Genomic DNA, 18461 nt, shown 5'->3' with positions numbered 1-18461 from the left:
GTACTGTTTCTAACTGTCTTCATCTTGACACTAATTGAAGAGTCCATAAACATAAACAACTTCTGGCAAAATTGGACTAGAGGAATTAGCGATACAAAATGGTGACATGTGGACAACCCATTTTAAAACCCTATATAACACTGTTCAAATGGATGGAAACACAGAGCAACGCTAAAGTCATGAGAAGTTGAATGGATTAGAAAAAGCTATAAGGGACAATCAAAATCCATTGGACTCCCCAATTACTGACCAGGAGCTCTATTAGAAACTAAACTATTACTGACCAGGAGCTCTATTAGAAACTAAACAATTACTGACCAGGAGCTCTATAAGAAACTAAACTATTACTGACCAGGAGCTCTATAAGAAACTAAACTATTACTGACCAGGAGCTCTATAAGAAACTAAACTATTACTGACCAGGAGCTCTATAAGACACTAAACTATTACTGACCAGGAGCTCTATAAGAAACTTCAGGCCCTCAAATTAAAAAAGCATGTGGACCTGATGGCATCCTAAATGAGATGCTCAAATTTACTAGCGCAACATTTCAATTGGCTAAATTAAAACGGTATAATTTGATCCCGAGTGTAGGTTATTTCCTTGACATCTGGAATCAAGGACTCATAACCCCTATTCTTAAAAACGTAGCCAAATTTGACCATAACAATTACAGAGGAATTTGTGTGAACAGTAACCTGGGGAAGGTTTTCTGGAGTCCGTGCTTAATTTGAGCTGGATCTTGCCGGAACAGGATCTGGCACCTCTCCGTTTTGTATGATCTCTCTTCCTCTCTCTGCTCTGATAGACATGAGCCTGCAACTCTCATCTCTCCAGCATTGCACTTAATCATTTATTTCGTTATAGAGCCGGCGCTAATGGTTTCTGGAGGAGCTGCAGCAGAGTTTCTGCTGTCTGTTCAGAAAGAAATGAAATAATGCGGAATAGTCTACTACACTATGAGAAAGCCTAAAATTCAGCCAAAGAGGATACATAGCTTCTTTTTAAAATAGCCTAGCTGTGGAGTGTAGCCCTATAACGAGGCATAGCTGTCACGTTCTGACCTCTATTTCCTTTGTTTTGTATGTAGTTAGTATGGTCAGGGCGTGAGTTGGGTGGGCAGTCTATGTTTGTTTTTCTATGATTTGGGTATTTCTATGTTTCGGCCTAGTATGGTTCTCAATCAGAGGCAGGTGTCATTAGTTGTCTCTGATTGAGAATCATACTTAGGTAGCCTGGGTTTCACTGTGTGTTTGTGGGTGATTGTTCCTGTCTTTGTGTAGTATTCACCAGATAGGCTGTATTAGGTTTTGAGTTCTCACGTTTCTTGTTTTTTCGTTAGTTTGTTCATGTATAGTGTCGTGAATAAAATACAATGAACAACCACCACGCTGCGCTTTGGTCCGCTTCTCCTCCTCCTACAGACGAACGCCCTTACAATAGCCTACAGTCGTGAACGCACGGCAAATCTGCCAGGGAACAAACAGCATGCAGATAAAACTGTCCTTTCTCAATATTTCAAATACAATCGCGGGAAAACACAGGTTGGAAAACAAATGGCTCCCGCTGAAAAGAGAAGACTGATCTCTGCTGAAAAGAGAAGACTGATCTCTGCTGAAAAGAGAAGACTGATCTCTGCTGAAAAGAGAAGACTGATCTCTGCTGAAAAGAGAAGACTGATCTCTGCTGAAAAGAGAAGACCGATCTCTGCTGAAAAGAGAAGACTGATCTCTGCTGAAAAGAGAAGACTGATCTCTGCTGAAAAGAGAAGACTGATCTCTGCTGAAAAGAGAAGACTGATCTCTGCTGAAAAGAGAAGACCGATCTCTGCTGAAAAGAGAAGACTGATCTCTGCTGAAAAGAGAAGACTGATCTCTGCTGAAAAGAGAAGACTGATCTCCGCTGAAAAGAGAAGACTGATCTCTGCTGAAAAGAGAAGACTGATCTCCGCTGAAAAGAGAAGACTGATCTCTGCTGAAAAGAGAAGACTGATCTCTGCTGAAAAGAGAAGACTGATCTCTGCTGAAAAGAGAAGACTGATCTCTGCTGAAAAGAGAAGACTGATCTCTGCTGAAAAGAGAAGACTGATCTCTGCTGAAAAGAGAAGACTGTAGGGTACCAACATATTAGATCAACTTCCAAATATTGTTTTACTTGGCAAAACAAGAAAGAGAGAGAGATGGGTTTTTGGCACGAGCGTCTACAATATGTCTCTCCACACACCTAGACTATTGATGGAATCAAGACAAGGTCGTTTTTTATTGATATCAGATTCTCAGTTTGTCAGTGTCATAGTAGCCTGCCGTATTATGGTGCTTTCAAGACAAATGGGAACTCAGAAAAAAGAAGGTGAAATCATGACGTCAGTGATGTTCAGGTCAGAAATTCGGAGCTCTAGAAAGAGGCCAGAGTTCCCAACTTGAAATTCGAAGTTGAATTACCTTTCTAGATAAATGTATAGAGTACTGTACACACTACTTAGGTTTTGTCACGCTCTGACCGTAGAGCTTTTAATGTCTCTATTTCGGTTTGGTTAGGGTGTGATTTGGGTGGGCATTCTATGTTCTTTTTTCTATGTTTTTGCATTTCTTTGTTTTGGCCGGGTATGGTTCTCAATCAGGGACAGCTGTCTATCGTTGTCTCTGTTTGGGAACCACACTTAGGTAGCTTTTTCCCACAGGGTTTTTTGTGGGTAGTTATTTTCTGTTTTGTGTTTCTGCACCTGACAGGACTGTATCGGTTTTCGTTTATTATCTGTGTTAGTTTTGTTATTTAGTGTTCAGTTGAAATAAGAGTATGAACACTTACCACACTGCGCTTTAGTCCGATGATTCCTCTTCTTCACACCTTCTTCAACAGACGGTCGTTACAGGTTTTAAAATAAGAGCAAATAGGGGCCTCCCGGCGCAGTGGTTAAGGGTGCTGTACTGCAGCGCCAGCTGTGCCACCAGAGACTCTGGGTGGCGCCCAGGCTCTGTCGTAACCGGCCGCGACTGGGAGGTCCGTGGGGCAATGCATAATTGGCCTAGCGTCGTCCGGGTTAGGGAGGGTTTGGCCGGTAGGGATATTCTTGTCTCATCGCGCACCAGTGACTCCTGTGGCGGGCCGTGCGCAGTGCGCGCTAACCAAGGTTGCCAGGTGCACGGTGTTTCCTCCAACACATTGGTGTGGCTGGCTTCCGGGTTGGATGGCGCTGTGTTAAGAAGCAGTGTGGCTTCGTCTCTCCCGAGCCCGTACGGGAGTTGTAACAATGAGACAAGATAGTAGCTACCACGAAATTGGGGAGAAAACGTAAAAATATAAAAAATATGTATAAAAAAATAAGAGCAAATGGACACCTAAATAAGGCAGTGAATGAACTGAGAAAGCACGCAGGGCATCATTAAATAACTACTCAAATTTGGCTAAAACTAGTTGAATGTGTCATTGAACCAATTGTACTTTATGGCAGGGAGGTGTGGGATCCACTTGCAAAATAAGATTTTACTCAATGGGACAAACACCCTCAGTTCTGTAAGATTCTCCTACATGTCCAGAGGAAAACTACAAATAATGCATGCAGGGCAGAATTAGGCCAATATCCACTAATAATAAAAACTCAAAAAAAGGCCAATTAAGTTTTGGAAACTCCTCAAATACAGTGAACCCCACTGATATCATTACCAAGCCCTGCAATGCCAAGAGCTGAGCAAAGAAAAGAGTCCCCTCGTCCAGCAGGTCCTGGGGCTGAGTTCACAAACCTGTTCTACTAACACACTGAAGCCTCAGTCCCCTCATCCAGCTGGTCCTGGGGCTGAGTTCACAAACCTGTTCTACTAACACACTGAAGCCTCAGTCCCCTCATCCAGCTGGTCCTGGGGCTGAGTTCACAAACCTGTTGTACTAACACACTGAAGCCTCAGGACCAGAACATCTAATCAATCAGAATAAACCAAATTACAACACAGTCAAAACAAAACTACATTGTCTATTGGGAAACACAAGCACAAACACAAAGCAAAATGCAGTCCAACCTGCCCCTAAATCGACAGTACATCATGGCAAACTATTTGACCACGGTTACTGTTTAAAACCTTAGAAAAACCTTGACAACAAAAAAACATTGTATTTTTTACTCTTGATTATTGTTGTTAATCATCGTCCCGTTGACAATCTTGATTATTATTATTTTAATTATGTTAATTTTGTAAATTCATCACTTGATCTCCAAAGTACTCTTTGGCAATATGTACATTGTTACGTGATGCCAATAAAGCAAATTGAATTGAATTGAATTGAAATGAATTGAGAGAGAGAGAGAGAGAGAGAGAGAAATCAAATCAAAATCAAATGTATTTATAAAGCCATTTTTACATCAGCTGATATCTCAAAGTGCTGTACAGAAACCCAGCCTAAAACCCCAAACAGCAAGCAATGCAGGTGTAGAAGCACGGTGGCTATGAAAAACTCCCTAGAAAGTCAGGAACCTAGGAAGAAACCTAGAGAGGAACCAGGCACTGAGGGGTGACCAGTCCTCTTCTGGCTGTGCCGGGTGGAGATTATAAACCTAGAGAGGAACCAGGCACTGAGGGGTGACCAGTCCTCTTCTGGCTGTGCCGGGTGGAGATTATAAACCTAGAGAGGAACCAGGCACTGAGGGGTGACCAGTCCTCTTCTGGCTGTGCCGGGTGGAGATTATAAACCTAGAGAGGAACCAGGCACTGAGGGGTGACCAGTCCTCTTCTGGCTGTGCCGGGTGGAGATTATAAACCTAGAGAGGAACCAGGCACTGAGGGGTGACCAGTCCTCTTCTGGCTGTGCCGGGTGGAGATTATAAGAGTAGATCGTTCTTCAAGATGTTCAAAAGTTCATAATTAACCAGCAGGGTCAAATAAGAAAGAGTTGGAGAGAGAGATCATTTTTATTGTTTATTTCACTTTATATACTCACCTTATATATTATCTACCTCACTTGCTTTGAGAATGTTAACAAATGTTTCCCATGCCAATAAAGCCCCTTGAATTGAATTGAGAGAGAGAGAGAATGAGGGAGAGAGAGAGAGTCAAAAACACCAGATCCAGGACAAGGTAGCACATCCGGTGAACAGGTCAGGGTTCCATAGCCGCAGGCAGAACAGTTGAAACTGGAGCAGCAGCACGACATGGTGGACAGCCAGGTGTCATCAGGCCAGTTAGTCCGGAGGCATGGTCCTGGGGCTCAGGTCCCCCAGGAGGGTAGGGAGATAGATAGAGAATTAGGGAGAGCATACTTAAATTCACACAGGACACAAGATAAGATAGGAGAATTACACCAGATATAACAGACTGACCATAGCCCCCTGGCACAGACTATGCAGCGTAGAGACACGGGAGGTCGGGGACACTGTGGCCCTGTCCGACGATACCCCTGGACAGGCAGGATATAACCCCACCCACTTTTCCAAAGCACAGCCCCCACACCACACCACTAGAGGGATATCAACAGACCACCAACTTACTACCTTACTACCTGAGTATAGCCCACAAAGATCTCCTCCACCATACGAGTCAAAGGGGGCGAGAACGAGACAGAGAGAGATAGAGAGAGATAGAGAGAGACAGAGACAGAGACAGACAGAGACAGACAGAGAGAGATAGAGAGAGACAGAGACAGAGAGAGAGAGACAGAGAGAGACAGAGACAGAGACAGACAGAGACAGACAGAGAGAGACAGAGACAGAGAGAGAGAGACAAAGAGAGATAGAGACAGAGACAGAGACAGAGAGACATAGACAGAGAAACAGACAGAGAGAGAGAGAGACAGAGACAGAGACAGAGACAGAGACAGAGAGAGGGAGACAGAGACAGAGACAGTGACAGTGACAGAGACAGAGAGAGAGAGAGAGAGAGAGAGAGAGAGAGAGAGAGAGAGAGAGAGAGAGAGAGAGAGACAGAGACAGAGAGAGAGGAAAAGATAAAGAGAGAGAGAGAAAGAGTCCCCTCAGCCAGCTGGTTCTGAGGCTCAGTTCACCAACCCAAACCAACCCCATAGAGCCTCAGGACAGCACTCAGAAACCAAATCATCACAAAACAAAAATATATCACCTATTGGAAAGACACCACAAAAAATCTAAGTAAACTTCAATGCTATTTGGCTCCAAACAGACAGCAAATGGTGTCAGACTATCTGACCACTGTGACTGATAGAAAACTTAGGAAAACATTGACTAGGTACAGACTCAGTGAGCACAGTCTGGCTATAGAGACCGGTCGTCACAGACACACCTGGCTGCCCAGAGAGGACAGGCTGTGCTCACTCTGCTCCAGGGGAGATAGAGCTGCATTTCCTATTACACTCTGACAAATACTCAGACCTAAGAGAATATTTCTTTCCCAAAATTATAATTCAATACAAAGAATTTTGAAACTATAAAATATAAATCAAATATTTATTGGGTGAAATGCCAAAATGTGCAGTTTTGGCAACAAAATATGTGTCCTCCTGCCACAACCTGAGGGACAGCCAGTGAAAAGTGCAAAGTAATGTCGATAATATTTCCCATCTTGTTTTGTTTTGTCTTTCATACCATGTCATGTGTCTTCTCAGTCATGTTGACACTGGTCTACTACCAGGTCATGTGTCTTCTCAGTCATGTTGACACTGGTCTACTACCAGGTCATGTGTCTTCTCAGTCATGTTGACACTGGTCTACTACCAGGTCATGTGTCTTCTCAGTCATGTTGACACTGGTCTACTACCAGGTCATGTGTCTTCTCAGTCATGTTGACACTGATCTACTACCAGGTCATGTGTCTTCTCAGTCATGTTGACACTGGTCTACTACCAGGTCATGTGTCTTCTCAGTCATGTTGACACTGATCTACTACCATGTCATGTGTCTTCTCAGTCATGTTGACACTGGTCTACTACCAGGTCATGTGTCTTCTCAGTCATGTTGACACTGGTCTACTACCATGTCATGTGTCTTCTCAGTCATGTTGACACTGGTCTACTACCAGGTCATGTGTCTTCTCAGTCATGTTGACACTGATCTACTACCAGGTCATGTGTCTTCTCAGTCATGTTGACACTGGTCTACTACCAGGTCATGTGTCTTCTCAGTCATGTTGACACTGGTCTACTACCAGGTCATGTGTCTTCTCAGTCATGTTGACACTGATCTACTACCAGGTCATGTGTCTTCTCAGTCATGTTGACACTGGTCTACTACCAGGTCATGTGTCTTCTCAGTCATGTTGACACTGGTCTACTACCAGGTCATGTGTCTTCTCAGTCATGTTGACACTGGTCTACTACCAGGTCATGTGTCTTCTCAGTCATGTTGACACTGATCTACTACCAGGTCATGTGTCTTCTCAGTCATGATGACACTGGTCCACTACCAGGTCATGTGTCTTCTCTGTCATGTTGACACTGGTCTACTACCAGGTCATGTGTCTTCTCAGTCATGTTGACACTGGTCTACTACCAGGTCATGTGTCTTCTCAGTCATGTTGACACTGATCTACTACCATGTCATGTGTCTTCTCAGTCATGTTGACACTGGTCTACTACCAGGTCATGTGTCTTCTCAGTCATGTTGACACTGGTCTACTACCAGGTCATGTGTCTTCTCAGTCATGTTGACACTGGTCTACTACCAGGTCATGTGTCTTCTCAGTCATGTTGACACTCATCTACTACCAGGTCATGTGTCTTCTCAGTCATGTTGACACTGGTCTACTACCAGGTCATGTGTCTTCTCTGTTAGAGCTCTAGGGGCGCTATTTCATTTTTGGATAAAAAACGTTCCCGTTTTAAGCGCGATATTTTGTCACGAAAAGATGCTCGACTATGCATATTCTTGACAGTTTTGGAAAGAAAACACTCTGAAGTTTCAGAATCTGCAAAGATTTTGTCTGTAAGTGCCCCAGAACTCATTCTACAGGCGAAACCAAGATGATGCATCACCCAGGAATTAGCAGAATTTCTGAAGCTCTGTTTTCCATTCTCTCCTTATATGGCTGTGATTGCGCAACGAATGAGCCTACACTTTCTGTCGTTCGCCCAAGGTCTTAGCAGCATTGTGACGTATTTGTAGGCATATCATTGGAAGATTGACCATAAGAGACTACATTTCCCAAGTGTCCGCCTGGTGTCCTGCGTCGAATTCGGTGCGCAATTGCCAGCTGCTTCCACTTTACCATTTGATTCAGGGGAGAAAGCATGTGTCCAAGAACGATGTATCATTGAAGAGATATGTGAAAAACACCTTGATGATTGATTCTAAACAACGTTTGCCATGTTTTCAGTCGATATTATGGAGTTAATTTGGAAAAAAGTTTGCGTTTTGAGGACTGAATTTATGGATTTTTTTTGGTGGCCAAATGTGATGTATAAAACGGAGCTATTTCTAATACACAAGGAATCTTTTTGGAAAAACTGAGCATCTGCTATCTAACTGAGAGTATCCTCATTGAAAACATCAGAAGTTCTTCAAAGGTAAATGATTTTATTTGAAGGCTTTTATGTTTTTGTTAATGTTGCGTGCTGGATGCTAACGCTAATGCTAACGCTAAATGCTAACGCGAAATGCTAACTCTAGCTAGCTACTTTTACACAAATTATTGTTTTCCTATGGTTGAGAAGCATATTTTGAAAATCTGAGATGACAGTGTTGTTTACAAAAGGCTAAGCTTGAGAGATGGCATATTTATTTCATTTAATTTGCGATTTTCATAAATAGTTAACGTTGTGTTATGCTAATGAGCTTGCTGATAGATTTACACAATCCTGGATACAGGGTTTTTTTCATAGCTAAACGTGACGCAGAAAACGGAGCGATTTGTCCTAAACAAATAATCTTTCAGGAAAAACTGAACATTTGCTATCTGAGAGTCTCCTCATTGAAAACATCTGAAGTTCTTCAAAGGTAAATGATTTTTTTGAATGCTTTTCTGTTTTTTTGTGTAAATGTTGCCAGCTGAATGTTAATGCTAAATGCTACGTTAGCCATCAATACTGTTACACAAATGCTTGTTTTGCAATGGTTGAGAAGCATATTTTGAAAATCTGAGATGACAGTGTTGTTAACAAAAGGCTAAGCTTGAGAGCTAGCATATTTATTTCATTTCATTAGCGATTTTCATGAATAGTTAACGTTGCGTTATGGTAATGAGCTTGAGTCTGTATTCACGAACCCGGATCCGGGATGGGGAGATCAGAAAGGTTAATATTGTTGTTGTAGTTGTTGTTAATGGTAATCCCATGTCCACTACGACTATTATTATTGCTGTTGGTCCCAAATATATATATATTTTATATATAAATATATATTTGTATTTTATTTTTATTTTTCGATATGTATACTTTGACAATGTAAGTAATAATGAACTTGCCATGTCAATAAAGTCAATTGAATTGAATTGAGAGAAAGAGGGTGAGAGAGAGATCGAGAGAAAGAGAGAGAGAGAGAAAGAGAGAGAGAGAGAGAGCTCTTGGGACAAGTGTAGTCGATTATGCCATCACTGACATTGACCCCTCCTCCATTAGTGCATTCACTGTCAGACCACAGACACCATTGTCAGATCACAGTCAGATCAACGTGTTTCTGAAGAAATTAACCGGCAATATTCATTCAAAAAAACAGCCCAATAAACTTTACAACATAAACCAATCGTTCAGATGGGCTCCAAACAGTGCAGAGGCATTCATTGAAACATTGAACTCAAATGAAATGATGAACTCTATTCAGTTTTTCAATAACTCACAGTACCAAAACAATAAAGATGGTGTCAATTCAGCTACCCAAAACATCAACTGCATATTCCAAAAAGCAGCATCGAAAGCAAATTTGAGAAAACCAAAGCAATGCAACATCAGAAGCAAAAATCAAAATGTTTCTGACAAATGGTTTGATAATGAATGTAAAACAATTAGAAAACACCTAAGACAAATGTCAAACAAAAAACATAAGCAGCAAAACAACCCAGAGCTACGATATGAATACTTTGAAACTCTGAAACAGTATAAACAAACACTGAAATGCAAGAAATTGAATTATACCAACAAGACACTTGTTGAAATTGAAAACGCAATTGACCAAAATCAGTTCTGGGACATGTGGAACAATTTAAGCACATCAAAGCCACAAGAATTAGCCATACAAGATGTAGGAATTTGGAAAACTTACTTTGATAATCTATACAAAAACATCCCACAAAAAGACTTACAACAGAACCAATTAGAAATTAAAGAAAAATTGAACATCCTTGAATCAGTCATTAAAAACAACCAAAATCCATTAGATTACCCAATAACCCAACAAGAACTAAATGAAAAGCTAAAATCTATTAAATCAAAAAAGGCTTGTGGTGTAGACAACATCAGAAATGAAATGCTGAAAAACAGCACACCTGAGTTGCAAAATGCTGTGCTTAAATTGTTCAACATGGTTTTAACTTCTGGCTGCTTCCCTGATGTCTGGAACCAGGGGCTCATCTCCCCTATCCACAAAAGTGGAGACAAATCAGACCCCAATAATTACAGGGGAATTTGCGTCAACAGTAACTTGGGAAAGGTTTTCTGTAGCATTTTGAATTCAAGAATTCAAACCTTTCTTCAAGAAAAAAATGTAATAAGTAAATGTCAAATTGGCTTTCTCCCTAACCATCGCACTACTGACCATATATACACCTTACACACACTAATTAATAAACACGTCCACCAAAAAAAAGAGGGCAAAATCTTTGCTTGCTTTATTGACTTTAAAAAAGCATTTGATTCGATTTGGCATGAAGGGCTATTCTACAAAATTCTACAAAGTGGGCTTGGTGGTAAGGTGTATGACTTAATAAAATGTATGTACACAGAAAACAAGTGTGCAATAAAAATCAAAAACCAAAGAACATAATTTTTTTCACAATGTCGAGGTGTGAGACAAGGCTGCAATTTGAGTCCAAATCTTTTCAACATTTATATCAATGAATTAGCAGACATGTTGGACCAATCTCCAGCCCCAGGACTCACACTATTTGACACAGAGGTGAAATACCTGCTATATGCTGATGACTTGGTACTTCTATCACCAACCAAAGAAGGTCTTCAACAAAACATTAATATTCTGGAGCAATATTGCCATAATTGGGCCCTGGCAGTAAATTTCCAAAAAACTAAAATCATGATTTTCCAAAAAAAACCCAGATGTCAGAAACACAAATGTAAATTCACCCTGAACAACACCTTAATTGAACACACAAAAAATTACACCTACCTTGGTCTGACCATATCTGCATCGGGAAACTTTAATATGGCAGTGAAGGCACTCAAAGAAAAAGCCCGCAGAGCAATGTATGCAATAAAAATGAAATTATTCAAAATCAACATCCCAATTAGAATTTGGACTAAAATATTTGACAGTGTAATCCTACCAATAGCACTTTATGGAAGTGAGGTTTGGGGGCCACTCAATAAACTGGATTTTAAAATGTGGGACAAACATCCAATTGAAGCCCTACATGCAGAATTCTGTCGGAAAATTCTACAAGTCCAGAGAAATACACCAACTAATGCATGTAGGGCAGAATTGGGCCGTTTTCCAGTAATAATGAAAATACAGAAAAGATCATTAAAATTTTGGCTACATCTAAATTCAAGTCCAAATTCGAGTCTGCAATTTAAAGCACTTCAAGCCCAAGAGCTGAGCCCAGAAACGAGCCCTCTCAGTCAGCTGGTGTTGGACCTCACCAACCAAGCTGACGCCAGCACTGCTTCAAAAGAAAGAATTCCAATAAGCAAAATCATGAACCAATCAAAGGAATCATATTTACAATACTGGAAAAACGAAACAAAATCCCAAAGCCGACTAAATTGCTATCTGACCCTAAACAGAGAATATGAATTGGCTGATTATCTCTACTCTGTCAGAGATACGAAGCAGAGACAGATCCTTACCAAGTACAGGCTGAGTGACCACCGATTGGCAATAGAAACCGGCAGACATAAAAAGACATGGCTACCCAAAGAGGAGCGTGTATGTGGTCACTGCATGACAGGGGAGGTAGAGACAGAGATGCACTTTCTCCTTTACTGTGATAAATATTCCTCACAGAGAGATTCATTATTCACAGAAATGACTACATATATTCCAAATTTTTACAAATTGAACCCAGAGGAAAAACTAAGAATACTCATGGGCGAAGGAGCAATGGCTCCTCTTGCAGCCAAATATGTATTTTCCTGCCATAGCCTGAGGGACACTGAATAATAACATCTGCATAGTAAACAGTAACTAACTTATTATTACTATTATTGTGATTACTATAATTATTAATGTTTACTGTAGACTGTTACCATTTTATTGTTATTATTTTTGTATTTAATTTTGTATTATTATTTACTACCATTTTATATTATTATTTGCTATCATTTATAATTTTGTTACAATGTATATTGTATACATTGTTGCTTTGGCAATATTGACACAATGTTTTTCATGCCAATAAAGCAGCTTGAATTTGAATTTGAGAGAGAGTGAGAGAGAGTGAGAGAGAGAGAGAGAGAGAGAGAGAGAGAGAGAGAGAGAGAGAGAGAGAGAGAGAGAGAGAGAGAGAGAGAGAGAGAGAGAGAGAGAGAGAGAGAGAGAGAGGGAACAGGAGTAGGTGTGAAAGAGAGAGAGAGAGAGAGAGAGAGAGAGAGAGAGAAAGAAATTAAGAAAGAAAGAGGGAGGGAGAGAGAAAGAGCTGGGAAGGAGATCTCTCTCTCTCTCTCTCTCTCTCTCACCTACTCCCATTCCCTCTCTCTCTCTCTCTCCAGCCCCTCTCGCCCTCTCTCTCTCTCTCTCTCTTTCACACCTACTCCTGTTCCCTCTCTCTCTCTCTCTCTCTCTCTCTCTCTCTCTCTCTCTCTCCCCTCTCTGTCACACCTACTCCCGTTCTCTCTCTCTCTCTCTCTCTCGCTCTCTCTCTCTGTCACACCTACTCCCGTTCCCTCTCTCTCTCTCTCTCTCTCTCTCCCCTCTCTGTCACACCTACTCCCGTTCCCTCTCTCCGGCGCTCAACGTCGTTGGTCTACTAACCACAGGTCCTGGCAACCCATTGTTATACACACCTGGACTTCATCAATACCTTGATTACTTCCCCTTTATTTAGCCCTCAGTAGCCTCAGTTTCAGGCAGTATTGGTTTTGTTCACGTTCTGAACGCTTCTCCTGTTTTGTTTATCTGCTTATTCTCACCATTAAACTCACCTTCTGCATCTGCTTCCTGTCTCCTACCATAAACGTTACACTGTCTCTCTGCCTCTTAGATAAAACACTTGTGTCTCAGTTTGTTTTACAGAATGGATGACTGTTCTAGATTTAATGGATGACTGTTCTATATTTAATGGATAACTGTTCTATAGTTAGCTGTCTCCTGTCTATTTCTATCCTCATTTGCGGTGCCTGCTAATGGCAGCTCTGTGTTTTCTCTCATTTACCAATCTCATGCTCTCCACCTCTCCTCTCCTCCACTCTGTCACCCCAGGCAACAGCAGCATCTCAGGGGAATAGGAACAGGAGTTTCCTAAATGAGGTGAGATCAGATTCCCCATCTGTGTGTGCCTGTATGTGCCTGTGTGTGCCTGTGTGTGCCTGTGTGTGTGCATGCTTGTTTGTGGATGTGTGTGCGTGTGCAAGTGTGTGTGCTTGTGTGTGTGTGTGTTATCACTCACCTTGTCTGTTGGGATGTTTAATAAGTACACACAGATTCCCCATGTTTCGGGGGCGCTCCAGAATTAGAAGCATGACATAATTAACTTGAGTTCACCAGAGCGAGCATCTGAGGAGAGAGGGTGAAGAGTATGAAGAGGTAGAGAGGATGAAGAGTATGAAGGGGTAGAGAGGGTGATGAGTATGAAGGGGTAGAGAGGATGAAGAGTATGAAGGGGTAGAGAGGATGAAGAGTATGAAGGGGTAGAGAGGATGAAGAGTATGAAGAGAGAGGGTGAAGAGTATGAAGGGGTAGAGAGGATGAAGAGTATGAAGGGGTAGAGAGGATGAAGAGTATGAAGGGGTAGAGAGGATGAAGAGTATGAAGGGGTAGAGAGGATGAAGGGGTAGAGAGGATGAAGAGTATGAAGGGGTAGAGAGGATGAAGAGTATGAAGGGGTAGAGAGGGTGAAGAGTATGAAGGGGTAGAGAGGGTGATGAGTATGAAGGGGTAGAGAGGATGAAGAGTATGAAGGGGTAGAGAGGGTGATGAGTATGAAGGGGTAGAGAGGATGAAGAGTATGAAGGGGTAGAGAGGATGAAGAGTATGAAGGGGTAGAGAGGGTGAAGAGTATGAAGGGGTAGAGAGGATGAAGAGTATGAAGGGGTAGAGAGGATGAAGAGTATGAAGGGGTAGAGAGGGTGATGAGTATGAAGGGGTAGAGAGGATGAAGAGTATGAAGGGGTAGAGAGGATGAAGAGTATGAAGAGAAAGGGTGAAGAGTATGAAGTGGTAGAGAGGATGAAGAGTATGAAGGGGTAGAGAGGATGAAGAGTATGAAGGGGTAGAGAGGGTGATGAGTATGAAGGGGTAGAGAGGATGAAGAGTATGAAGGGGTAGAGAGGATGAAGAGTATGAAGGGGTAGAGATGATGAAGAGTATGAAGGGGTAGAGAGGATGAAGAGTATGAAGAGAGAGGGTGAAGAGTATGAAGAGAGAGTGTGAAGAGTATGAAGGGGTGGAGAGGGTGAAGAGTATGAAGGGGTAGAGAGGATGAAGAGTATGAAGGGGTAGAGAGGATGAAGAGTATGAAGGGGTAGAGAGGGTGAAGAGTATGAAGGGGTAGAGAGGATGAAGAGTATGAAGGGGTAGAGAGGGTGAAGAGTATGAAGGGGTAGAGAGGATGAAGAGTATGAAGGGGTAGAGAGGATGAAGAGTATGAAGGGGTAGAGAGGATGAAGAGTATGAAGAGAGAGGGTGAAGAGTATGAAGAGAGAGTGTGAAGAGTATGAAGGGGTAGAGAGGATGAAGAGTATGAAGGGGTAGAGAGGATGAAGAGTATGAAGGGGTAGAGAGGGTGAAGAGTATGAAGGGGTAGAGAGGGTGAAGAGTATGAAGAGAGAGGGTGAAGAGTATGAAGGGGTAGAGAGGATGAAGAGTATGAAGGGGTAGAGAGGATGAAGAGTATGAAGGGGTAGAGAGGATGAAGAGTATGAAGGGGTAGAGAGGGTGAAGAGTATGAAGGGGTAGAGAGGATGAAGAGTATGAAGGGGTAGTGAGGATGAAGAGTATGAAGGGGTAGAGAGGATGAAGAGGATGAAGAGATAGGATGAAGAGTATGAAAGGGTAGAGAGGATGACAAAGAAAGGGGGATGAAGGGAGATATGTCCAAAATGTTAACCCCGACATTGCTCATCCTAACATTTAGACATTTCTTCATTCCATTCTTTTATTTTTAGGTTTTGTGTATTGTTGTGAATTGTTAGACACTACTGCACTGCTGGAGCGAGGAACACAAGTATTTCACTACACCTGCAATAACATCTGCTAAACGTGTATGTGACCAATAACATATGCTAAATGTGTGTATGTGACCAATAACATCTGCTAAATGTGTGTATGTGACCAATAACATCTGCTAAATGTGTGTATGTGACCAATAACATCTGTTAAATTCATGTATGTGACCAATAACATCTGCCTAACACATGTATGTGACCAATAACATCTGCTAAACATGTGTATGTGACCAATAACATCTGCTAAACATGTGTATGTGACCAATAACATCTGCTAAACATGTGTATGTGACCAATAACATCTGCTAAACATGTGTATGTGACCAATAACATCTGTTAAATTCATGTATGTGACCAATAACATCTGCCTAACACATGTATGTGACCAATAACATCTGCTAAATTCGTGTATGTGACCAATAACATTATTTGATTAGATGTTATATATATATATATATGTATTATAAGGTTTCGAGGTTATTGACACACTGATGGTTCTGTTGGGGAAACTGAAGAAGTTTTCCAACATGGCATCAGACTACATTTAGACATTAAACTGGTATTAAACTGGCATGATAATAATGATATGATCATCCACACTGAGGTACAAAACATCAGGAACCCCCCTATTTTGCCCTCAGAACAGCCTCAATAGTCAGGACATGGACTCTACAAGGTGTCAAAAGTGTTCCACAGGGATGCTGGCCCATGTTGACTCTACATGGTGTTGAAAGTGTTCCACAGGGATGCTGGCCCATGTTGACTCCAATGCTTCCCACAGTTGTGTCAAGTTGGCTGGATGTCCTTTGGGTGGTGGACCCTTCTTGATACACACAGGAAACTGTTGAGCATGAAACACTCAGCAGCGTTGCAGTTCTTGACACAAACCAGTGCACCTGACACTTACTACCATACCCCGTTCAAAGGCACTTAAATATTTTGTGAATGACACACACACACAATCCATGTCTCAGTTGTCTCAAGGCTTAAAAATACTTATTTCACCTGTCTCCTCCCCTTCATCTACACTGAATGAAGTGGATTTAACAAGTGACATAAATAATAGATCATAGCTTTCACCTGGATTCACCTGGTCAGACTATGTCATGGAAAGAGCAGGTGTTCTTAATGTTTCATATACTCAATGCAGTTCATTTCTACATGGAAACCCAACTTTTTTTTTATCTTAGTATAGAGAGAGAGAGAGAGAGAGAGAGAGAGAGAGAGAGAGAGAGAGAGAGAGAGAGAGGGTGATAGAGAGAGAAAGATAGACTGATAGAGAGAGGGATGGAGAGAGGGATAGCAAGAGAGAGAGAAAGAGATAGCAAGAGAGGGATAGTGAGAGAGAGAAAGAGAGCAAGAGAGAGAGAGAGAGAGGGTGATAGAGAGAGAAAGATAGACTGATAGAGAGAGGGATGGAGAGAGGGATAGCAAGAGAGAGGGATGGAGAGAGGGATAGCAAGAGAGAGGGATGGAGAGATGGATTGAGAGAGGGATAGCAAGAGAGAGGGATGGAGAGAGGGATAGCAAGAGAGAGGGATGGAGAGAGGGATAGCAAGAGAGAGCGACGGAGAGAGGGATAGCAAGAGAGAGGGATGGAGAGAGGGATAGCAAGAGAGAGAGAGAGAGAGAGAGAGAGAGAGAGAGAGAGAGAGAGAGAGAGAACAATAGAGCACTGGAGGAGAGTGAACGTTACGTGCTAACTATGTTCTGTTGGTTGTTCCCATCATCCAGGCTGGTCTGCTCAGGTTCTAGTCACGCAACACAGCGACTGTGTTTGTCCAAGGCATAGCGTAAGTGCATTCACGTTCACGGCCCACAGAGTCAGGACACACACAGACAGAGCACCCCACCGCCCCATTAGTTATGTAACAGAGGGGCAGAGGGATTACCCCTTCGCCTATCTCTGACCCCTTTGTGAAAACCACTAGGTCTATTTATAGTCCAGGCATAATAATAGTGATTGTTGGACTTACAGATGGATGTGATGGGAGCCTCCTGACCTCTGACCTCTAAGCGAATGTACAGAGGATGGCGAGGCAAGCACCGGAGTAGTGTCATGTATAGAACATGTTTCTTTCGTCAATAGTACCAAACAACCAATAATCACTCAACGTTACCGAATCCTAAAGCGCTAATTATACAAGGGTGTGTGTTATAAATTGTGGTTTTATCACTGGTGTGCTATGGTCATAGGTACAGGACGTTAAAATAATCACTAAACATGATCAGATAACTAGTAATCACTCAGCACGATCAGCTACCCACTAATCAGCATGATCAGCTACCCGCTAATCAGCACGATCAGCTACCCACTAATCAGCATGATCAGATAACTAGTAATCACTCAGCACGATCAGCTACCCACTAATCAGCACGATCAGATAACTAGTAATCACTCAGCACGATCAGCTACCCGCTAATCAGCACGATCAGCTACCCACTAATCAGCATGATCAGTAACTAGTAATCACTCAGTACGATCAGCTACCCACTAATCAGCATGATTAGATAACTAGTAATCACTCAGCACGATCAGCTACCCACTAATCAGCATGATCAGCTACCCACTAATCAGCACGATCAGCTACCCACTAATCAGCATGATCAGATAACTAGTAATCACTCAGCACGATCAGCTACCCACTAATCAGCACGATCAGCTACCCACTAATCAGCATGATCAGGGACATGTGTCAGGTATTTCTGTGGCACGGGTATCTTAACTACACGCGTGTTCAGGAACTCTGAGCTAATTCTCCACAGGCACCTGACAGGGCACCTCCTGTTAGTTCTAATTAAGCACAGAGGCATAGCCCCCCAGTAAGTAAAACTAAGTTAGTAGCCAGGGTCCCCCCACCTACCTCTAACCCAACATTATTGTATTTTTGCTTTTTTTTTTACATAATATTCTGCTATTCAACACATTCTGTCATGGGGCAGAGAGAAAACTGCAGTTTAATCCTGCTATTCAACACATTCTGTCATGGGGCAGAGAGAAAACTGCAGTTTAATC

Source organism: Oncorhynchus mykiss, chromosome 25, assembly GCF_013265735.2.
Source record: "Oncorhynchus mykiss isolate Arlee chromosome 25, USDA_OmykA_1.1, whole genome shotgun sequence".
Taxonomy (NCBI): domain Eukaryota; kingdom Metazoa; phylum Chordata; class Actinopteri; order Salmoniformes; family Salmonidae; genus Oncorhynchus; species Oncorhynchus mykiss.
Note: the sequence above shows the minus strand (reverse complement) of the source record.